Here is a 25,638-nt window from a genome sequence, read left to right on the forward strand (position 1 = left end):
AGCTGAATAGAGCTGACATATATATAAAACTGCAAAACATAGGAAAATGTACTTTTCAGAGACAAGACAACAATCCTTCCATGTTTGGAACATAAAATGTGATTGTGACAAATCACTGCTAAAGAATGAAAAACAAATAACGACTGTAACTCAAAACAACTAAGCTTACATACAAATGCCATCCTAGAATCTTGGATAGAACTATAAATACATTATGTGAAATATACTACAAGTGTGAGAGAGGAAAACATTCAATTTAGCCAGAATTTAAATGGTATCAAGGCTGCACAGATACTTAGGTTGTTTGGGCAGTGTTTTTTTTCTTCTCTCTCTCTGAGCCCTTTCATTTCCTGATGTGCCTCAAAGGGAAAAGCTCAGAGATGAAAGTAAAAGCTGTCCTTAGTATGCTTTTAGGCTGTTTGAATCCAGAGGGAAATCCAGCAGTGCAGGCACTTGATCATAAGATCCCTGAGTGAGCAATCACTTTTTTTTTTTTTTTTTTTTTTGCGGTACGCAGGCCTCTCACTTTTGTGGCCTCTCCCGTTGCGGAGCACAGGCTCCGGACGCGCAGGCTCAGCAGCCAGGGCCCAGCCGCTCCGTGGCATGTGGGATCTTCCCGGACCGGGGCACGAACCCGTGTCCCCTGCATCGGCAGGCGGACTCTCAACAACTGCGCCACCAGGGAAGCCCGCAATCACATTTTTATACCATTTACATCCCCATAGCAACTCATGCAGTACTCATCAATTATTTAGTGGCAGGCTGAAATACTGATGCTTTTCAAGACTATTTTTGTTTCTATTCTACTCTATTGCAAAAGGTTCCAGATCATTAAATCTGTAAAGTCAGACCTATCTCTGAAAGCTATATAGTTATACATCTTATTATGGAGAATATGTAAATATGAATTTCATTATATTATAGAAAATTCAGAAAATCTAGAAATATATGTAGAAAACAATCTTAAAGTCTCTTAATCCCACCCGCCCTAAGATTACTTTAAAGTTTAAATATATCTCCTTCTGGTTTTCTTCACTAACACATATGATCCTATTTTAAAAACAAATTTATTATGTTATGTGTTCAGCTTTTTCACTTATACATATTTTCCTACACCATTCATTTAACATGATTAATAATGTCATGGTTTATATAATCATTCCCCTATCACTGGACATATATTTCAAGTTTGGGCTATTATAAATAATGCTGTAATGGACATTCTTGTACATAAATCTTTATCCTTAAATCTCGATCACTTGGTTTTTAACTACTAAGTAATGTAGAGGGTGATTCCAAGGGATCAAATTGATCACATTTTCTTTATGTGAATTCTTGTTTTCAAATCACCAACTGGAGAAGTTGGGACAGTAATTAGTGTCACCAAAATATTTGTAGAGTTACAGCAAATAGTATAGCAAGACAAAATCGTAAAGGCCTCTGGTATCATCCATTCACTGCCAAGATTATAGAAAAACTCCCCCTAAAAGTTGTCTTTAAGAACCTAATTTTCAAGATTAACCAGTTTGGGCCTTGAGAGATGAGATAATTCAAAAGTGTAGCAAATGAAACTATTATAACAAACACATTAGATGTAGATACACACAGTGGAAGGGAAGAGAAGGAATAAGTCCTAGTAGTGAGGTAAGCCATAGCATCATAGGAGAGCCACTGGTGGTTTGAGAAAGTCTGGTAAGGAAGTGTCAATAGTGGGCTTAATGCTTAGGGTGCAAGTACTCTGAAGGTGGGGTTTATACTTTACACTTTTGTTTCCTCTCCACAACTCACAAAATATTCAAGAACTGCTCCTTTTTCTTTTGGAAAAAGAATATAATTGAACATAGTTGATAATCCCTGAATTGTTCCCATCTTCAAAAATGGCACCAGCATTCACTGGGCCGCTTGAGCCCTGACTTGGGAGCCTCTCCAGACATTTCTTCCTCACCATCTACTCTCTGCCACTCCCCATGCAATAAATTACTAAGTCTAGTGATCCTCCCTCCAGAATATTTACTAGAAACAGTCCATTCATCTTCACCATTGTTGCTACCACTCTAATCCAAGCCACTTTATCTCATCTGGGCCATTCAGGAGATGCCGTACTGGTCTCTTTATTCGAATCTTCTGGCCTTCTGCAAATAATGATCTTTTTAAAAACGTTAATCTGATCAGATAACTGCCCTGCTTACAATAGCTCTATATCTTCATAGTGCAGTTAGATTATATATTCAATTATTTATCACAACCCACACTTTTGTTTGTGATCTGGTCCAACATACATCTCCAGTTTCCTCTGGTACCACAATTTCTGTGATCTGGTCACACTAGCGTTCTTTCAATATCTTGCATAGATCCAAGTCTTGCAGGCCATAGAGCCTTGGGTCATGCTGTTTTCTAAGACTAAAATGATTCCCCTACCCTTCCTTAGTAATACCAGCACATTTCTCACTTGGCTAATCCTTAGTTTTCCTTAAACCCTCAAAGTCAAAGGTCTTGCAATACTCACAAAACACTGATTTTTGTGTTATTGCACAAGCACAAGATACATGTAAAAAGCTTTAAGTATCCTATCCATTTATTGCCAAGATATAGCAAATTAAAATTATTGTATTAGATATACAGATTTTTAAGATTGTTTTCCTTTGTGTTATTCTCTTTCATGGCTCTGTTATTTATCTTCATATACAATTACAATTTGTAATGACATTTATGTTTGGATATCTGTTTATTTAATGTTTGTCTTTCCTACCAGGTTGAAAGCTCCATGAACGCATGTCTGCCTTTATTTATTTATTTTTTTGGCACGCGGGCCTCTCACTGTTGTGGCCTCTCCCGTTGCGGAGCACAGGCTCCGGATGCGCAGGCTCAGCGGCCATGGCTCACGGGCCCAGCCGCTCCGCGGCATGTGGGATCTTCTTGGATCGGGGCACGAACCCATGTCCCCTGCATCGGCAGGTGGACTCTCAACCACTACGCCACCAGGGAAGCCCTGCCTTTATTTTTTAAACCACTGATCCCCTAGCACTTTGCAATTACCTAAGATATAGTAATCACTCAACAAATATGTATAAAATGAACAAATGGACAAGAAACAGTCAAAATATTTCAAAGGAATAACTAGTGACAAGACAGTCAGGGAAACTTTACAGGTTTATCGCCTATTTGCAAAGAGGATATTCATTAAGAGCTTGTCATCGGCTAACTGTTCAATTAATTGAATAAATGAAAGAATATATGGGTGAATTTTTATTAGCTGTCAAGCAGAATATGGTAAGTTCTGAATGAAAGGCAGATACCTATACCAAAGCAACCAGTTAAATAACCTGCTGCTACCACTTTCCTCTAAAAGTGGTTTGAAAGAGAAAGCATGGAAAGCACACGAATATGCTTCCCATCATAATAGTTGAATCATGCATTATCTTATTTGATTCTCATAAGGACGCTGTGAGATAGAGAGTATACCATCTCCATTTGACAAAAATGAAATTAAGTCCAATGTCTACGATTACTCGTAAAGCAGCAGGTCCAGAACTCAAACACTGAATTTCTTTTCTTTTTTTTTAAAATTTATTTATTTATTTTTTGGCTGCATTGGGTCTTCATTGCTGTGCACGGGCCTTCTCTAGTAGCAGCAAGCGGGGGCTACTCTTCATTGTGGTGTGTAGGCTTCTCATTGTGGTGGCTTCTCTTGTTGCAGAGCACGGGCTCTAGGTGCATGGGCTTCAGTAGTTGTGGCACATGGGCTCAGTAGGTGTGGCATGCGGGCTCAGTAGTTGTGGCACATGGGCTTAGTTGCTCCACGGCATGTGGGATCTTCCCGGACCAGGGATCGAACCCGTGTCACCTGCACTGGCAGGCGGATTCTTAACCACTGCGCTACCAAGGAAGCCCCAAACTGAATTTCTAACCCTAGAGACTGAGTAATAAGCACAAGAGTGGAAAATCATGAGATAGCTAATGTGATTTTGTTCTGATATCCTCCTCTGCATCGGTGATAAGTTTGGTTGGGCTTTTAATAAATTGATACAGACTTTCAATAAGAAACAAAAAAATACCCAAATCTTCCCAAGTCTTCCAGCTTAAAAACCTGATTTTGGTCTCAACTACTATTCCTAATAATTTTGAGATTGGCAAGATTTTATTTTCCTTTCCAGTCATATTTCAAAATATACTCTGAGTCACGTTTGTCTCTATTCCTTTTAAACCAGGAGAAAAGGCTTCCAAGAAAACTGTCTTGGTACAGAAACCTACTCATACACCAGCTGTGATATTGGCTTATTTCCATATAACCTAATATGGCTAAGAAAATGTTTGACTGGAACAGAGTGAGGATTGCCAAACTTAACAACTTTTTAGTAGGAAAATTGCCACAGAGTTCTCTGTTTAGACATCGTGTAGTTGCCATTCAGATGCTAACGCTTATCCATTCACATCAACAAAACTGTAACAACTTTTATGCAGTAACAAAAATCAGACACCTGCCCCTTTTGCCCACTCAAAGGCAAAATGAATGAGAAAAAGCTGCCCCAAAAGGCTCTGGATGATAGCATATTGAACACGTTGCCCTTCTTGGGTTATAAAGGCCCAGTGACTGGGTACACCCAATTCAGATTCTGCAGAAGGTCCTCTGAGTGTGTGTAAAATCAAGTAGCTTCGAACAGAAAAAAGGATGAAAGAAAATTCACCTCCACCATCTCCTATCGTGGATTTACCAACATCTTCCTCAAGTAACATCTCTGACTGACATTCTTGCTTCTTCTTACTTCTGGTACTCAGATATAGATATCAATATTATCTTAAATTTCACCCCTTCTCTCAACACAAATACAATGAATAGTCATCAAATCTGAGGATTCTACTTGGGCTGTTTCAGTCATGAGGGCTTCCTTGCTTCCATTCCCACTATTGTTTTTTTCGTTCATATACTTTTGTGCCTAGACCGTTACTATTGTCATCTGGCCAGGCACTGCAATTTCTTTAGTTGTTTTGAGGTGTGAGCAAATGTATAAAGTCAGACAGATCTGGGTCTGAATTTCAGATCTGCCACTTATTTGCTGGATGACTTTTGCGGTTTGTTTAATTTCTCTGTTAAAATGGAAAGCATCTACTTTGTACGGCTGTTGTGGGAATTAAATGAGGTACCATGCAATAGTATGGCACCTGACATGAAGAAAACACTCAGTAAATGTCAGCAAACTCCCATGTTCTGCTTCTATCCTCTTCCTAATCTCATTGCATTCTGTATACTAGTGCTGGATTATTTTCCTAACGATGTATGCAGAAATTGAAGGTGAAAAATATACCCATTGACCCCTGAAATTTGCCTTGGTCGTTGAGGAAGGGAGCACTGCCTAAAAATTCAACCTGGACCAAGTTAAAGAAAAACTAATGTCAAAATGTTTGTTGTGCCTTAGAGTTACTAGGGGCATAAGTCTAGGGCAGATGACTGTTTTTTTGTTTTTTGTTTTTGTTTGTTTGTTTGTTTACAAAAACCCTGCAGCTAACAGGACACCCTCATCCCTTTTCCTCTTACAAATCTTTTTTTTTTAACATCTTTATTGGAGTATAATTGCTTTATAATGGTGTGTTAGTTTCTGCTTTATAACAAAGTGAATCAGCTATACATATACATATATCCCCATATCTCCTCCCTCTTGCGTCTCCCTCGCTCCCACCCTCCCTATCCCACCCCTCTAGGTGGTCACAAAGCACTGAGCTGATCTCCCTGTGCTCTGTGGCTGCTTCCCACTAGCTATCTATCTTACATTTGGTAGTGTATATATGTCCATGCCACTCTCTTGCTTTGTTACTGCTTACCCTTCCTCCTCCCCATGTCCTCAAGTCCATTCTCTAGTAGGTCTGCGTCTTTATTCCCGTCTTGCCCCTAGGTTCTTCATGACCTTTTTTTCTTTATTCCATATATATGTGCTAGCATACGGTATTTGTCTTTCTCTTTCCAACTTACTTCACTCCCAACAGTGCAAGAGGGTTCCCTTTTCTCCACACCTTCTCCAGCATTTGTTGTTTGTAGATTTTTTGATGATGCCCATTCTGAATGACATGAGGTGATACCTCATTGTAGTTTTGATTTGCATTTCTCTAATGATTAGTGATGTTGAGCATGCTTTCATGTGTTTGTTGGCAATTCGTTTATCTTCTTTGGAGAAATGTCTATTTAGGTCTTCTGCCCATTTCTGGATTGGGTTGTTTGGTTTTTTTTTGATATTGAGCTGCATGAGCTGCTTGTAAACTGTTTTGTTTTGTTTATGTAAGTACTTTGACCTTTCTTTGTTTCTGTAAAAGGTGAACAACACCTCCACCCCTAAGTTGCTTGGGAGAGAATTAAGGCAAAGAGCTAAAAGGCTGATTTCTTTCTCATATACCAGAGTCTCATGTAACTTCTCATTTAAAATATTTCATTTTAAACTGTGATCCAGTCTGGACTATACTGTAAGGTCCCTCTACCGCTTCAAACCATTCATCAGAGTCTGTTTTAAACAACATAGCTTTGAGGAATGAGGAAAAAAGGAATTTTTCCATGCTCAGGGTGAAGCCGAGAAAGACAGGAAGGGATGGAAAGCTGTGAGAGGGTGACAGGAATTTGGAGCAAGAGGTGACGGAAAAACATAGGTATTCCCACCACTCTGTCTCTTTCTTGGGGATTCTCAGAAATATGGAGGTGGAGGCCCTAATAATTTTACTTGGAAAGGAAAGAGTAACCCAGGAAGAACTTTGTCATTTGCAGGTTACATACTTATGAACAATTAATCAACAATCCAAAAAAAATTATAAGTAAAATGTCTGTTATCATGATTAGTTTAAGTAATTCAGACAACTGTTGCTGCATAATGAAAAGACCTCAATTTTAGGTTCTGGTGACACTCCTAACTAGCCATGTGACTTTGGGCAAGTCACGAACTCTGCAGACCTCTGTCTCCTCAAGGGTGAAAGGATGAAGGGTGGTCTGGAGGAGCTCTGCTCTTTGTGGATTAGATGGGCTGCAGTACTCAGGAAAGGCTTCACAGAGAAGACTGGCTCTCAGAGGAGTTAATATTCGGATAACCAGCAAAAGAAAGGAGTGAGGACATCTCACTCTTGCTCAGGGAAAGAGCAAAGCCGTTTGAGCAGAAACACACGAGTTGAATTCATGAGTGAGCATGTTCAAAAGCCTGGCTGGGAGGGTTTGGGGAAGTGGGTTGTATTGATTATGTCCTTGGATGTCCATTTCATACTTTATTCTTTGGAGTAGACAGTGGGGGTTAGGATTTTTTTATATAAATGATAGTTTGGGAAGATTGAGGGGACCAGCTAGTATGGAAATAAGTTTGGAGATTCTTGAAACCTGAATTAAAATGGTGATAATGAAACCATAGAGGAAAAGACAGTCAATGAAGAATCAAGAAATATGCATGTATTTCCCCCAACATGTCTCATCTCCTCTGGTTAGGTTGTAGAGGTATCCCCTCTCAGATGCAGCACTTAACTCTGACCCCTGGGTCTAAATACTGAGCTATTAATGACTCAGTACTTAGATTGGGAGATTTGGGAGATTAATTAATTAATTGGGAGATTAATCTACAGGAAGGGCCAAGATCATTTTTTGTTGTAAGTATAAAATGACCTTGGGTTATTTTGCAAGTAGAGGTCTTTGCATTAATTGTATAACTGAATATAATTTTGTAAGTCTCACAAACAAACAATCAACTCCAATTGACTTCACTAAAGGAGAAATCTCCATATTATTCTGAAAGAATAGACATATTATACACTAAGCAAACTTAGGCCTGCCTCTGTCTTATAAAGATTCATTTCCTGCTTCTTACATTTTTCTTGAAATCCAGCTAAAAGCAAGAGGTTAGCTCAGAAAGAATGAGAAATTTCACCCTGAGGAAGCCCTGCAAGGTAGAAAACCTTGATGCTCCCAATCACCTTTCCCTTTTCTTTGACATGGGAAGGTTTACACTTGTGCACAACTTGAAACCTAGCTCTTGGGGTTTGATGCTTATCTAGAACGTCATACCACCCTAGTGGTCCTCAAGATGTAGTCCCCAGACCAGCAGCATCAGTGTCATATAGAAATTCATTAGAAATTGTGAAACTTTGGGGCCCCTTCCCACAACTACTGAATTAGACACAGGGGAAGGGACCTGGCAATCTGTGTTTTACAAGTTCCCCTGATGATTCCAATGCTAAAGTTTGAGACTCACTGTGTTAAAGTAGTATAGCAGGTGCCCTCAGCAATAAAAATGGTTAGCAATAAGTAAAAGCCACAGGGAAAAACCAAGAATATACATATTATAAGACTTCTACAAATCTGAAAGTTACATTATGAAATTATCCTTACACAGAGAAAAAGTATACTAATTTATCTCCCTCTTTAATACTTAGATTTTTTTTTTTTTTGCGGTACGCGGGCCCCTCACTGTTGTGGCCTCTCCCGTTGCGGAGCACAGGCTCCGGACGCGCAGGCTCAGCGGCCATGGCTCACGGGCCCAGCTGCTCTGCGGGCATGTGGGATCCTCCTGGACTGGGGCACGAACCCGTGTCCCCTGCATTGGCAGGCGGACTCTCAACCACTGCGTCACCAGGGAAGCCCAATACTTATATATTTTATAGCAATTTAAAGACCTAGAACTATCCTAATTACTCATTAATATAAATGATTTAAAAGAATAAATCCAAAATTAATTTTCTAGTGGCATTAACGAATTTGGCAAAGCAGATGTGCTTTAGCTGGGTACACAACATCCTCTTAACAGCTCTATGAACTAGAATGAGACAGCTGGAATCGAAGTCCAAGTCTACCAGAATGTATGACTGGTACATCATTTTCTTTTTCTTTCTTTCTTCCTTTCTTTCTTTCTTGGCTGCGTTGGGTCTTCATTGCTGCGCGCGGGCTTTCTCTACTTGCGGTGAGTGGGGGCTACTCTTCCTTGTGGTGCACAGGCTTCTCACTGAGGTGGCTTCTCTTGTTGCGGGAGCATAGGCTCTCGGCACATGGGCTTCAGTACTTGCAGCACACGGGCTCAGTAGTTGTGGCTTGCAGGCTCTAGAGTGCAGGCTCAGCAGTTGTGGCACACAGGCCTAGTTGCTCTGCGGCATGTGGGATCTTCCTGGACCAGGGCTCGAACCGTGTCCCCTGCACTGGCAGGAGGATTCTTAACCACTGCACCACCAGGGAAGTCCCGACCCCATTCATTTTTCTATTCAACTTTGCTCTCATCTTACAAATGTTAGTTGCCTTGCTCTTTTCCCATCTCCCATTCCCTCCTTTATCTCAGTCTTGATGCTTTGAAATGACAGTTTCAGGCCAAATAATAGAAGAATCTCTTCACATTATGGGTAGTAAACGCTTGGAAAACATTATTTGCCGTGCTGGTACTGGGAATATAGGTTCAAGGAGTTTAGAGACATTATCAGATAATAGACTTAAAAGGGCCTCTGAAGGAAAGGAAAGGAAAAGAAGGCTTTAAGATAAAATTAAGTTCTAGAGGTTTTAAAAGTTTCAAGGTACAAATTCCAACAATGGTCCCTTCTTGCCATCATCAGAGACATTGGGGTCTAGAATTCAAATTTGACTAAGTGAGATGTATCTTAGATTCTAATACTTATAATAGTCTAATGACTTGTATATCAAATAGTCTCCTCATTTTTTTGTTGAGAAGTTATCATTACAAGGGAAGATGGAAAAAGCAGAAGACTCCATGTGAGCAACTGAATGACAACTGGGAAGAAATTTATATTTATTATATACTAAGTGTGTGTCAAATGCCACACATCTCTTTTTTAATGTTTCAAACAAACCCATGAGGAGAGTGTTTTTTCTCTCCATTTATAGATGAGAAAATACAGGCTTGAGAGGTTAAGGAATTTGCCAAGCATCAGATAGAAGTGGAAGAGTTGGAACTAGAATGCACATCTTAATCTAGCCTCTTGCTACCACTCCAAAGGGAAACACTCGAAAGAAGAAGGAAAGAAAGAAAAGGCTGTTCAGTTACCCAGTTATTTCATTCACTGTTGTTTGAACAGAAGCAATTGATGTCTTAAATCAATCTGATCAACTGCACAAAAACAGGTTGTTTGGATTTTTTTTAAAGATTTGATTGAAAACCAGTTGTTTCAGTGGCCATATGTAGACCTGGACTTAATAAATGACCACCTTTGAGTCCCCCAGCTGGAAGAGTATGAAAGAACCCGGAGGCAAATCAATGGCAATTTGCCACCCCAAACAAATTGCAGCATGTAAGCTCTGAAACTTGAATTACCCTTCAAGGATTAAAGTTCAGGACTGTGAAAAATTAAAAATGTTGCCTAGCCTCGGAAATAGCATATGAATCAAAAATATCATTACTAAGCTTAACTGTACTCCTAATCTTCTGCTTTCATGACATCTAAACTGTTTTGTTATTCTTAATGGACCAAATCCCCTTTCTGGTAATGTTCTGGAAATTCTATTTTTGTGGTAATTTTAAAAATCATATGGCATGTTCTTTATATTTGGTTTATGTAGGAGTTAAGACCACTTCAAACAAACTTTTCATTTTTATTCTGATGGCTATTTAATATTGTGTCATTCACTGGTTGAAATAAAAGTAGGTTAATCTGCAAAAATACATGAACACCCAAAAAGGATTGAATTGTATCTTTGAGAAATGATTTCTTTTTTCAAAGTCAGACATCAAAGGCTGCATATTGCAGAAAGTTTATTTTGAGAAGCTTCAGTCAAAACAGTTTGGAAACTATGAAATGAGTCATTTTTTCTTAAAGAAATGTAACTTTGTCTATTCCCACTGCATTTTTGGTTTGGTAGGAGACATCTTTATTCCACAGGATTTTAAAAGCATGTTTAAGATTCCATAGGTTTAGTATTACATCACTAATGGTTTCTAATGAGATCCAGGCAATAGCAAGAAAGGGAAAAAAGAACAGCACAAAAGCTGAATTCTACAACACCAAGTACCATGTAAAATGTGGAAAAGTCCATGCTTTACCTAAGGCTGAAGCCTTCTGGCAAAAAAAGGGGAAAAATTCACATTCTATCAACCAGATGTGGATGACAAGATACCTAATGTTTGGCAATTTGGAATCAGTTATCTAAGGGGCTGAATGTTTTACTTTTCAAGCAGATATTTGCTGCCCTGTAAACAGTGAAACATGCAAATATCTAGGTACTGTATTCATTCTATTGAGTGCTTAAGGCCTTAGTTACTTGTTTGATTTTGTCCTCACAAACACCTTTTATTTAAAATTATGCAAATTTTTCTTTTGAGATTATGTCAGTGTATACATAGGAGGATAATGTGAAAAATAAATTTTCCCCAAGCCTTCAGCAACTCTGGCATTTCAAGGAACATAGATGAGGAGACAGTTGGGGTGGGTAGAATGATCCACAGAGATTAGTTTATTTGGTGAAAGATAATGGGTAAATGAGATAAATGGAGACTGTAGAATTTTTGCTTAAGGGCTCCAAGTTAAAATTTCCAACCTATGGATGGGTGCGATAATAACCACTAACACCAGTTTAAAACTTTATAGTGTCAAAACTTTCACTGTCATGATCACATTTGATCCTTATCACAAGCCTACTACATAGGAAGTTTTCTATAAATCTACCCGACAATTTCATCTCAAGGCAACTCAACAGTTATTGACCTGAGTCCAGAGCTTCCATGTGTAAAGTACTGTACTAGTCACACTGGAGAGGGAGGGAAACAAAAGTAAATGAAGGCATAGTTTTTGCCTTCAAAGTACTTACAATCTTGTCAGGGAGATAGACACGACCAACTGTATCACAAAATAGAAAGCTGAGTATAAAAAATTCAATAAAACATACCTAATTCTCTTCAAATGAAGTAGCACAAGTTGCTTTAAGGTCTGGGGAGGATGTTTGAAAAAGTGATGGTAAGAGGCCCTGTTTTAGAAATTTGAAATACTTTTATACAAGGAGGTATCAATGTCATAAATTATTTATAGTGTTAGCTTTCATTCATATGACAATTATCGAACACCTACAACATTCCAAGAGTATGCTAGTTAGTATTTTTCTTTTAAAAAATGATAACATTAAATTTTGTCAAATTTCTTATGAAAATCACCACATTATGACATTCAACTGAAGAATAAAATCTCCATCAGTCTACTAAATGTCTTGTTTGTACCATGCTGCGGAACAAGTTTGACAAGTGAACTGATCAACCTTATGTCCTGTTTAGACACGTGATTCTAGATATTCTAGAAAGTCTCTCTTCATTCCATTTACCCATTGTCATTCACCAGACAAATTGTCAGAACAAAGCAAGGAGGTATAACATTTTCCCACATACCTGGCAAACCTCATTTTGGGCCCAGACATTAGCATAGTAAAAGACAGCTATTGGCATCTCATTAAACAGAAAATTCTAAAAATGAACATTTCTGATTTCCCTTCAAAGTATAACTTCAACTTGGTAAGCAGTACTCTACCTAAAATAATCCAGAGTTGCCCAAGGATGGGCACCATCTTGAGCAAGAATTTGGTGAAAAGTTACAAAGTTGTCAGTTGTTTTGTGATTTTAGTCTTAACTAGTTTAGGACTTTCTCCTATAATATAAGTGTCTGGCCAATAGGAGAATTTGGTGTGCTGTAGTTTACCCATTTTTATAAGACTTATTTGCTAAATCTTTGAAGGAAACAAGGAAATGATGGAAGATGGATGGATGGATGAATGGATGGATAGACAGACAGACTGGGGTTATAATTATTGTTGTTTGAACTACAGATGTCATCTTTAGACATTACCTGACTCTCTACTATAAGACATAGGGAAATTTGTACACTTAACACTTTTTTTTAACTGTCCCTCCTTTCCCTATTTTAAAATAATATCATTATTATTTTTAGTTGTTAAGGTATAATTTTTAACCATAATACTGACAGCTGTTTAGCCTTAGTTTTGTATTTAAATTAATTATAAATGTAGTCTAAGATTAATGTAAAACAACATGTTACATTATTAGTCTTCTTTTAAATTTTTCAAAATAATGGGTATGCTCACATATATTTTAAAGTCAAAATTTCTACAGTTCTCCACCACCCCCTGCTTCTTGCTACCCCACCTTCCAGGAAAAAAGTATTTGGCCAATATTGCAAAGTAACACATAGAATTTTTTTTTTAATTGGGTAACTGTGGACATCTAGTGTTTACAGAGAATCTCATTTTAAATTATATTAATCACTAAAGGAGCAAGGTAGACCTTCAGATCATCTAAATATTTCTAATGGATAATACAGTCAAAAAGTCTTCTTCCAGTAACTGAGAAGATGATTTTTCTCTATACTATATACTACTTTCTATATACTTTGTACTATATAACATTTCCTCCAATATTCTGTATATCCCATAATGGTAACTGAATAGGATCATCCAACATCTAGACTTTCATATATCTTTCAGCAGTCTTTTAGTCCCAGAAGTATTTTATCTGGAATATTAAATGTGCTCTACCTATTTTTACTGTGACAGATTTCTCCTAGATTGTATTGCTCTTCTTTGCAAAAACAGAACTGAGGACTTCTCTGGTGGCGCAGTGGTTAAGAATCCGCCTGCCAATGCAGGGGACACGGGTTCGAGTCCTGGTCCAGAAGATCCCACATGCCATGGAGCAACTAAGTCTGTGCACCACAACTACTAAGCCCATGTGCCACAACTACTGAAGCCCGCGTGCCTAGAGCCCATGCTCCGCAGCAAGAGAAGCCACTGCAATGAGAAGCCCACACACCCTCACTCGCTGAAACTAGAGCGAGACTGCAGGCAGCAATGAAGACCCAACACAGTCCAAAAAAAAAAAAAACAGAACAATACTTTCCTGTGGAAACCAACAGACTTGGGAGTAAAATGGCTAAAAGGGCAGCTCTATTCATAGCTTTCAGATTACTGTCCATCTGCACAGTGTTGAAATCATCAGATCAGTCAGTTTAACTTTACTGTAGTGTAGAAAGACCACCCTTATCAGTATGGACTGAAGTTACACTTAGACTATGTCTTAGAAGTTTCTGGTTACCATATATACAGACATGGACTCAAAATTCCCTTTTGAGATCCAAATTCTCATGAAAATCAAACTGAACTGAGTAGGAGGGTGAAACATAAGCACATTAACAAAACTGTAAGACCATGTCTGATTTTCACTAGGTCCATTATTTCAGTTCCTGTTCTCTTTTAGGGTATATTTTCATGGCTATCTTAATCTTTTCTTTAAAAGCATGTGTTGCATGTGTAGTCATCGTGGGGTTCCACAATGATTCTACACAATAGCTTCTTAGCTGTTTACTGAATTTTACAAAACTTGACAGAGATGGTTTCAACACTATTGGGCTGGGTTCAGGTTCATTTGGGCCTCGTGACACCAGCTCAAAACAACACATTTACAGTATTCACTACGTGCTCGACACAGTGCTAAGCAAAGAGAATAAAATTATAAACACGAAAGACATTGTCCCAGTTCTATTAAGTTTGCAGTCTGGTAGGGACATGAAAATCAAATATCACAATGCAGTGTGATAATCTTGCTCTAGAGGAAGAATCGGGCATTGTCATAGCACAGAAAGAGGTTATTAGCCAAACTGGAATCTGTTACGCTTTCCTGAGGAAGTGACATCTAAGCTGAGACTTAAGGTAGCGGAGTGAGAGGGCACAGAATGGCGTGGAGAATCCTCCTTAATTTCCCAGAGAGAGCCATTTATGCCTCAAATGTGTTCTCCATGCTAGGCCCTTGGTTCTTTCTCCTGGGCCTCATCTGGGGCCCTCCTCGCTCTGGTCAGATTCCTTGTCCTCAGCTCCTCTTTCTTTTAGCAACATCAGGAGAGCTCACAGAGGAGAGGGGGAAGAAGACATTTGTCTAGGATTTGGATCTGGATCTACTGCCTTTCCTTTCAAAGAAAGGCCCTCTTTAGAGTGGCCAGTTCAGATTTTCCTCAGTGATTGAACATGATAGAAATCTCTACCACATACCTCTGGCACCCAGTCTCCTGTTTTTCCCTCCTAAAGTTTTCCATTACAAATAAACAAAAATGTTGGCATGTGGACTACTGCCACTGGTTGACTGCTTGGTTTCGATCTTGGAGTGTGTCACAGACACCAACTTTGCATTGCATCCAGCAGCCTCCTGGAGCGTGGCTGTGATCTGACCTGCTTCTGTGGTGACCCACAGAAGCTCTGGAACAGCGGCGGATCATTCAGTTACATTTTCCAGAGAGGAGTGATAATTGCAAGATTTACTGAGTGGAGAAATATGACCCATTAGATTCAGCCTAAAAATAATTTTTGCTCTGAAAAAGAAAATCTAATTACTTTGCTCTTCACTATGAAAAACTGGGTTCATCTGGGTACAGAGACATGGAACCTTCCTCTGAAGTAGACCATACATTCCAAAATATCTCTGGCAGAGTCCGGGGTCTGCTTCTGATTAGATAATTGATATAAACCTCCCTCCAATGAACATTGACTCCTTCAAAAACAGAGGAACCCAAGAATAAAACGTATCTACGTTTTGAGTAGAAAGCCTTCTGTGACAATTAGTTATCAGAAAGCAGTTTACTTTTCCTTTTAACAACCAGCATTAAGACCGAAGAAGCAAAAAGTATGCTGGATGAAATTCTAGTTGAAACTTCGATCAGTCTTGGATCTATTCTAGACAGTATCGGGTTTACTACTAACCTTAAGGTAGTACTTCCACATTTATGGTGTTCCATCCTTATCCCACAAAGCTAAATTCATTGCTAATTATAAGTAATATACTTATAATTAATACTTATAATTATAAGTAATATAATTATAAGTAATACTTATAAGTAATATAAGTATTTACTTATCTTCCAGTTGTAAGATAAGTAAATACTAGGGATATAACATAGCTAACATAGCTCTAGGCCCCCGGACTTCAGTAGTTGTGGCGTGTGGGCTCAGTAGTTGTGGCTTGAGGGCTCTAGAGCACAGGCTCAGTAGTTGTGGCCCACGGGCTTAGTTGCTCTGTGGCATGTGGGATATTCCCGGACCAGGGCTCGAACCTGTGTCCCCTGCATTGGCAGGCGGATTCTTAACCACTGCCCCACCAGGGAAGTCCCAAGACCAAAATATTCTGAGGTGAAAACAATGCTTTACTTTCCACAATTTATATTTTATTAGCAACAAGAAATTATTGAGATATAAGTGACCTACAACTCTGTATAAGTTTAAGGCGTACAGCACGATGGTTTCATTTACATGTGTATATTGTGAAATGATTACCACAGTAGGTTCAGCTAACATCCATCTTCTCTTACAGATACAATAAAAAGAAAAGAAAGGGGCTTCCCTGGTGGTGCAGTGGTTGGAAGTCCGCCTGCCAATGCAGGGGACACGGGTTCGTGCCCCGGTCCAGGAAGATCCCACATGCCGCGGAGCGGCTAGGCCTGTGAGCCATGGCCGCTGAGCCTGCGCATCCGGAGCCTGTGCTTCGCAACGGGAGAGGCCACAGCAGTGAGAGACCCGCGTACCGCAAAGAAAAAAAAAGAAAGAAAAGAAAAGAAAGAAGAAAAGAATAAAGGGAAAAAAATTTTCTCCTTGTGATGAGAACTTATAGGATTTACTCTCTTAACATCCCTATATATCATACAGCAGTGTTAGCTATGTTATATCCCTAGTATTTACTTGTCTTACAACTGGAAGATAAGTAAATACTTATATTACTTATAAGTATTACTTATAATTATATTACTTATAATTATAAGTATTAATTATAAGTATATTACTTATAATTAGCAATGAATTTAGCTTTGTGGGATAAGGATGGAACACCATAAATGTGGAAGTACTACCTTAAGGTTAATAGTAAACCCGATACTGTCTAGAATAGATCCAAGACTGATCGAAGTTTCAACTAGAATTTCATCCAGCATACTTTTTGCTTCTTCGGTCTTAATGCTGGTTGTTAAAAGGAAAAGTAAACTGCTTTCTGATAACTAATTGTCACAGAAGGCTTTCTACTCAAAACGTAGATACGTTTTATTCTTGGGTTCCTCTGTTTTTGAAGGAGTCAAGGTTTATTGGAGGGAGGTTTATATCAATTATCTAATCAGAAGCAGACCCCGGACTCTGCCAGAGATATTTTGGAATGTATGGTCTACTTCAGAGGAAGGTTCCATGTCTCTGTACCTAGAGCCCGTGCTCTGCAAGAGAAGCCACCACGATGAGAAGCCCACACACCACAACGAAGAGTAGCCCCCGCTCGCCGCAACTAGAGAAAGCCCGCGCACAGCAAGGAAGACCCAAAGCAGCCAAAAATAAATAAATTTTTTTAGAAAGAATATTTTGGTCTTTACACTCAAAATAGCATAAGTACACCGTGAGAAAAAAACAAAGCAAAATAGTTCACGTAAGTGTGTGTGTGTGTCTTGCCTCCTTCTAAAAAAATTGTGATCCATATATGTACAACTTGAAAACAGTTAACCAGGAAAAAGGGGAAAAGGGAAAACTCCTGTGGCTTCATTAAGATGAGGTTATAGCTCAATGGGTTGAAGGTTACTCTGAGGAAAAACATTGTTTGAAAATTCCAGTCTTGCTGCCACATACCTGTGACTTTTCAGGCAAATCTTATATGAGGAAATAAAAAACAATATCTTCTGTCTTAAAAGGCCTCTTAAATAATGAAATGAGTAAGAGAACTCCTGCCTCACTTAGCTTTCTAAATAATTTGTGCCAACTGAGTTCTGCCTTCCCATAAGGTTTTACCATTTAGTTTTTGTATACTTCATAAAATGAAACAATAACTCTGTTCTGTCCTTAACAGGTTGGACTTTATGAAGATAATCTTTTAGAAGAAATGTAATTTTTAAAAAGAGCTCAGTTTGGGCTTCCCTGGTGGTACAGTGGTTAAGAATCCACCTGCCAATGCAGGGGACACGGGTCTGAGCCCTGGTCCGGGAAGATCCCACATGCTGTGGAGCAACTAAGCCCATGTGCCACAACTACTGAGCCTGCGCTCTAGAGACCATGAACCACAACTACTGAGGCCCTCATGCCTAGAGCCCCTGCTCCCGCAACAAGAGAAGCCACCACGAGAAGCCCGTGCACCACAATGAAGAGTAGCTCCCGCTCGCCGCAACTAGAGAAAGCCCATGCGCAGCAACAAAGACTCAACACAGCCATATATAAATAAATAAATAAATTTATTTGTTTGTTTGTTTGTTTGTTTGTTTATTTATTTTTGCTGTACGCAGGCCTCTCACTGTTGTGGTCTCTCCCGTTGCGGAGCACAGGCTCCAGACGCACAGGCTCAGCGGCCACGGCTCACGGGCTCAGCTGCTCCGTGGCATGTGGGATCCTCCCAGACCGGGGCATGAACCCATGTCCCCTGCATCGGCAGGCGGACCCCCAACCACTGTGCCACCAGGGAAACCCCATAAATTTATTTTTTTTTTTTAAAAAGCTCAGTTCCAGGTGAGTTTGCCCTGAAAAGTGTGGAGAAGTGCTCAATAAACAACACTCAGGTACTTCCCAGTAAGAAGGTCAGGTTCTAGAGGAAGACTGTGGTTGTTCTGAATTATTTCTTGTTTTAAAAAGTCCTTCCTACATGAATAAAGTCTGTGGGTTGTACCAATGTCGATTTCCTAGATTTTGATATTATACTGTAGTTATGTAAGATGTTACCACTGGGGAAAACTGAGTGAAGGGTTCTTAGGACCTCCCTGCACTATTTTTGTAACTTCCTGCTAATCTATAATTATCTCAAAATAGAAAGTTAAAAAATGAAAATAAATGTCAGTGGTCAAAAGAGCAAACAAAGAAAATTGTCCTTTCTAGCCAGGTATGCATCTGTTGAGACAACAACTGTTTGTGAAATGGAACCCTTCCTTTGACATAGTCCTGTAGGAGTCCTCCAGCAAACTTGTCTACCTTGTACTCCTCTAAAGGTACACTCTTGACAATTTTGACCCTACATAAGACTAGTGATAAAAAATGAAAATAAAAATAAAACTGAAACAATCACAATTCCCTAGCAAATGTAAACAGCACTTCATTGCTCTGGTTATAACATTAACATTCTCTACAACAAATAATCCAACTCGTTGAATCCTGTTTCTACTCCTCTAACAGCCACTCTTTCAAAACAAAAAGTAAATGACTATTTTTAAAGCCAGGAAGAAAACAGATTTCGTCAGGGAAGTGTAAGAAAACTTAAGTTCACTGTTCTACCTTCTGACTCAGCAAAACCTCACCTACTAAAGCCATGGGATTGTCAATGAAATGTGACTTGCATTGGAACAACTGGAATTATATTCTCCTGTATTTGGCGGAAAACACTGATCATATGACTGCACAGTTCATTTCAAAGTGTCCTTACTCTCTAAATTTTACCCATTCACTTGGAGACTCCAAAAATCCTCCGAAATGCCAGTTCAGTCAAAGCAGCAACATAAACATAGATCTTCCAAACTCATTGATGTTGTATATACAAAACAGCCCACAGCTAGCTTAAACTGGCTGAATAGAGAGTTCAGGAATGGTTTTGTTGCTGCGAATATACACGTGATCTAAGAATGACATCCTAAATGGTTTTAAATATTTTGGAGTAGCTTTTCAAATGCAAACTAAATATAATTAATCAAGTTCCATTTTCCCTAGTATGTGAAAATTACTAAGTGGAAAATGCAGGAACTCCAGTAATTTCCTTCAATAAATGGCTGTTAACTGTGATAAACTGTGAGACTCTTAGACTGAAAACGATGGCAGGATCCTCCTGTTCCACAACCTCATCTAGCTGTGCTGGAAACACAACTGCAGATCTGACGTACACACATAACCAGATGCTGCCACATCGGACTTGAGAAAACATTTTGTTTTACTTTAAAACTCTACAGTTTATGTTTGTGCATATAAGCTTTTGCACTTTTCCAGAAAAATTAAATATTAGGACTGAAGGAAGATTGTCACTGGAAGGAAATTATCTATCTGAACAAAATTATCAAACCCTTAGCTATGCTGGGAGAAAACAGGACAGCACTAGGCAAAACTAGTATGTTAGATGGGTCAAGAGAAGACTAGATGAATTCACAGCTGAATGACCCTGGTTAGCACAACTACAATTAAAAGATTCTTAAGCAACTGATATTTCACAAAAGGAATATACTCCAATTACAGAGGTTTAAAAAAATATTAATAGACTTTGTTTTTTAGAGGAAAGATAGTTTGTTTTTTTTTTTTGCGGTATGCGGGCCTCTCACTGCTGTGGCCTCTCCCGTTGCGGAGCACAGGCTCCAGATGCACAGGCTCAGCGGCCATGGCTCACGGGCCCAGCCGCTCCGCGGCATGTGGGATCCTCCGGGACCGGGGCACGAACCCGAGTCCCCTGCATCGGCAGGCGGACCCTCAACCACTGCGCCACCAGGGAAGCCCAAGATAGTTTTTAAATGTTTTATTTGATAAAAAGTTCTTTTGAGAACATCATATGTTAATCATATGAAGTATTCTGTCTCTACTTTCATTCTTTCTACGCATTTGGTTCAAACACCAGATTTCTTTTTTTTTAAAACATGATATAATCTTTTTGAAAAATTAATTAATTTATTTATTTTTGGCTGCATTGGGTCTTTGTTGCTGCGCATGGACTTTCTCTAGTTGCGGTGAAAGGGGGCTACTCTTTCTTGCAGTGGATGGGCTTCTCATTGCAGTGGCTTCTCTTGTTGCGAAGCACGGACTCTAGGCGCGTGGGCTTCAGTAGTTGTGGCTCACGGGCTCTAGAGCTCAGGCTCAGTACTTGTGGTGCACAGGCTTAGCTGCTATACAGCATGTGGGATCTTCCTGGACCAGGGCTCAAACCCATGTCCCCTGGATTGGCAGGTGGATTCTTAACCACTGTGCCACCAGGGAAGCCCCAAACACCAGATTTTTCAATCCAACTAGTTCACTAAAGTTGTTCAGCATAGTCAAAACCCTAGACCCTGTCAGCTTCTAGAAGCTAAAATAAAACCCTGGACTGGGATCTCATAGTCCTAAACATTCCCTCAACCTTAAAAACCATAAAAAATGGTGAGGGTCACCCCTCCAAACCAATGATTAGGATACAACACTGATGACCCTGAAGGAGCTAGTGAAGATATCACAGCAGCTGACTTGAGGAACACTGCTGGTGATCATGAAGAGCCAGGAGAAGCTAGGAAAACCACAGAGTGGAATGCAGGGCTGGCCTTCTTGAAGGAGGGAGAGAAGGCAGGCAGGTAGGTAAGGAGAGTTTTGTACTAGAGCGCAGTTCTAAGAAAGTCAGGCAAGACCCAGGGGAATCCTCAGAACAAAGCCGTCCATCAGAGGAGTTCCACATCTCCCAGGAACAAGCCTGACATATCCCCGTCAAGCTCCATGGGACCTGTAGCTTCAGCGAGAACACAGATTTTAAAGTGCAGCTGCTGAGGCATCGGGCAATTACACTCCCAGCAGTAGAAGAGCTGAGAGGCCATTTCATAGCCACTGCTGTGGACTCAACTTTACCTTTCATTATTCCTATACATTCACTGTCCACTATCATCAGGTCAGTACATTCTCCATAAAGTCTTACAATAATGTCTGTATTATTGCATTTTAATATAAATACCTCCATATGACATATTTTTTTCTCTGTCTTAATCCTACTTAATCTTCAAGGCCCAGTTGAAACCCCATCTCCTCCAAGAAATCTTACTAGATCATTACGACTTCCATTTAACCTCTCCTTCTCTGGCTGGGGTCTGACTTCTACTTTCTATCATTTAACTACATACCATTTTATCCTGTTCTCTGTGGTTTTACGTGTGATCATTTAGCTTTTATCCAGGTTCTAACAATCTCAGAGTCCCTGACTTTACCCTTCTCTATAATCTTCTTAGGGCTCACCACAGTGTGACAAGAAATACAGTTAATTGAAAATAAATATCATTCTTAGAAAGACAGACAATTCTAAATGGAGATTTTAAATCTTATAAGTAAATCTCAGACACATCAAATTCCCTAACCCACTCATCTTATTCCCTAAAGAGGTCTCAAGTTGAAGCCTGCTGAAGCTGGTTAGAATTACTACTTCCTTACAAAACAAGATGGCACCATTAACTAAGTATACTAAAGGACCAAGAGCAACCATGAATAATGATTGATACAGGTTGAGCGGATGCAGCTAGATACTGTTTTTGAGGGCCACTAAAGTTAGACCAGGTAGCTCACCAGGTCATCCTATACACGCCAGTGAAGGGTCAAAACTTGTGCTCAAAGTGCTCTCTCAGAATTTGGCAAGCAGTGAGGTGGGTCAGGAGAGTTAGGGCTTGGTCACTCTATTCATGTACTGGAGTTATACCCAGTTATAGATGATGATGAAGTCCAGTCAGAAAGATGGAGCATGAAGGGCTGGGCTAAGATTGCAAGTGAGAGTCAAGAGTCTAGTGAGTTCAAAACTCAGGAGGGAGAAGTCAGTTGAGGAAAGATCTTGGGTGGGAGCAGAAGCTGCTTCTCACTTTGTTTGCTTGTTTATTTTTTCCAATGCTAAACCTTTAAAGAATTATCATTCACTCAAACCCCCATTCATTCATTCATTTGTTCATATTCCTGAGCTTATTACAGGAGAATGCTAGGACTAGGGACACAGACATGAGCAAGGTGAAGTTCAAGTTTGCAGAAGACTGTGAAGTAAACATGTTATTAAACTTTGGTGAGCTAAGGGCTGAAAAGAAGGAACAGATATTATGCAGGAGTAAACGTGGTCTCTAGAGCTTTGTGTGCTCCTAGTAAACAAGCCCTCCACAAGCCTCCACTGAACTCTCAGTTGGATTGAAAAAGAAGCCCCAGAATTCTGCATGTTCCTGGAAAGAAACCCCTCCCTCCTCAGCAACAGTCCCAGACTTACTATTATAGTCTGAATATGAGATCATCAGGACTGATTGTATCATGCCCTACATTCTTCAAGGCTCCCAAGACTTTCAGATCCTCCGACATTACCCATATTCCATGCCCAACTGGCTCTGTACATCTCCTGTTCTGATCCCCTATCATCTCCCTACCTGATTTCTCTAGAACTCAGGATCAGTCATCAACCAAGACTCTATATTGAAAACTCTTTGATTATTCCCTCCAACTTCATGCTTTATATATCCCCTTACAATTTACAGTCCTTCTGACATCCATACTCTCGTATCACAGAGCCTGGAGGTGAAGGAGGTGTCCTCCTTACTCCTCTTTGCCATTTTTGCCTCGTTTCTCCCTAAAAATACTACCCACTACCCCTCCTTGTTGCAGTCATCTACTGATTCCTGCATTACTCCCCTCTATTTCTAGAAGATTTTAGCTCCTGGTTGTAACTCTTTTCAATATGATGCCTGCCGTAATTCTCAGAAATTTCAAATTTCATGTATGTGATCCTTCTAATACCCTGGCCTCTTAGTTCCTTGAGCTCCTCTCCTCCAATGGACTTTTCCTCCAACATATCTCAGTATCCCACCTTCTTTCACAGATGACAGCCCCTGATTCATCACTCTAAACACTACTTTCCATTTAGCAGGCAGGCAGCTGAACCCAGCTGGAGGAAACTCACAGCTAAGCTGACTGGTTTTACTTAAAATTGATTACTACTAATGTTGAGTGGATCCTTAGTGCTACCTGGCAGTTCTACTATGTTTCCCAAGTCTAAACATCCTCTCTTCTATTAAAACCCCTCAAATCTCCTCTTCCTTTCTAATGCTTAGCTGATAAACTTGCTTACTATTTCACTGAAAAAATGGAGGTAATCAGATGGAAACTTCACAGGCTCCCACCACATTTCCCAATCTACCTATAGCTGAATCCAGATAGTCTACCTTTCCTCCTGCAATGATGCCTTATTTGTCCATGTTCCTATCTAAGGCCAAACCTTCCACTTGCACTCTGGGTTCCACCTTTTTTCACCTACCCAAGAGCATTTTTCTAGCAACTGTTACTTCTCTTCTGCATCATCAATATTTCTTTCTCCACTGGATTATTTCCATCATCAAACATGCCTAAATATATCTCATCTTAAATTAGGAAAAGAGAATCTTTATTAAACTCACATGTCTCTTCAGTAACTATTCCAGTCCTCTGCTCCTCTTTCAACAAAAATTCTGAAAAGAGTTGCCTCTGCTCACTGTTCCTACTTCTTTTCCTCCCCTTCTCTCTTGGATCCATGCCGATCCGACTTTTTCTGCATTTTTTTTTCAGGGTCATCAATACTTCTACATTGCTAAATTCATTGATCAGTTCTCAGTCACTGTCTTACTTAGCCTATTAGTATTTGACACAATCACTTCCTCCCTTTGGAAGTTCTTTCTTCACTTGGCTTTTAGCACATCACACCCTCCTGGTTCTCTTTCTACTCCCATTAGCCATTCTTCTTATTCTCCTTGGATGGCTCCTGGTCTTCACTCTGATCTTTAATTGTCGGAGGACCCCAGAAATTGTCCTAAGACTGTGTTCCTCTATCTAACTCACTGCCTTGATCTCATCTTGCTTCTTGGCATTAAATCTCATGCAAATGCTGATGACTCTCAAATACATATCTTCACCCAGGACCTCCTCCCTGAATCCCAGACTTGTATATCCAACTGCTTATTTAACAGTTCCAATCAGATGTGTAACTGTTATGTCAAATTCAAAATGTTCAAAACCGAACTACTGATGTCCACCCTCACAACTCCTTCTACATCTTTCCTGAACTTGGTAAATGAAATTCCATTCTTCCAGTTTCTTAAACCAAAAACCTTAAGTTCATTTTGACTCCTTTTTTTCCAGTGATTTGCTGGTAAACATGTAACAGCAGGTTCTCAGCTCTGAAGGGTGGGAGGTAGAGGAAGGTCCAACTTCTCTGTATAAATACTCCCATCATTATCCATTTCTAGCTACAAATGTCACATCATTGAATACTAAGTTGGTAGGAGATGTATAGTGGCTCTCCATTATGTAGTGTTTCCACCATATAGACACGAAATATATCAATAACTTCAAGAGCATAGGTAATTGTAAAATGTAATAAGATAATTAGGAAATGATGAGTTTTTTAGTATTCATTACTTTTAGTTTAATATAACATTCAATTAGAAGTTTATATAATTAATTTGTTATATGGCTTGTATTTAATAAGTGTCTTACAAAACTCCTAAAAATTTAGCATTGGCTCTCATGAGCTCTAATGAGCCTGCTCCAGAATACCACTGCCTGTTTCTCTTTCACTCTCAAATTCATTAGCACATCCTGATGGCTCTACATTCAGAATAAATATCTAGAAGCTGATCACTTTTCACTATCTCCATCACTGCCACTCTAGCTCAAGCCATCATTGTCTTTCAGTTACATCAGCTTCCCCACTACCCCACTCTCCCCATGCCATTCTGTTCTCAACACAGGAGTCAGATGTAAACTCTAAGTCAGTTCACATCACTCTTTTGATTACAACTTTCTAATTGCTTCCCGTTTTATACAGAATAAAATGCAAAGTTCAACAAATGATCTACAAGGCACTACCTGAAAGAATGGGGAAAAAAATGGAAGAAAGAAGAGGAATGGAAGAGAGGTAGAAGAAAGGAAGGAAGGAAAGGAAGAAAAAGAAAATAAATGATAGTGGTATGAACAGGTGGTGCTGTGAGAGCAGAGAGGTA

The 25,638-nt window shown here is 39.5% G+C and overlaps 1 protein-coding gene across 6 annotated transcripts in view; it reads right to left on the minus strand.

The window, feature by feature from the left end:
• CALD1 (caldesmon 1) overlaps positions 1–25,638 on the minus strand; it is a 181,035-nt gene that overhangs the window by 128,055 nt on the left and 27,342 nt on the right. The window lies entirely within an intron of this gene.

Source organism: Grampus griseus (assembly GCF_964374135.1).
Source record: "Grampus griseus genome assembly, chromosome: 9".
NCBI lineage: Eukaryota > Metazoa > Chordata > Mammalia > Artiodactyla > Delphinidae > Grampus > Grampus griseus.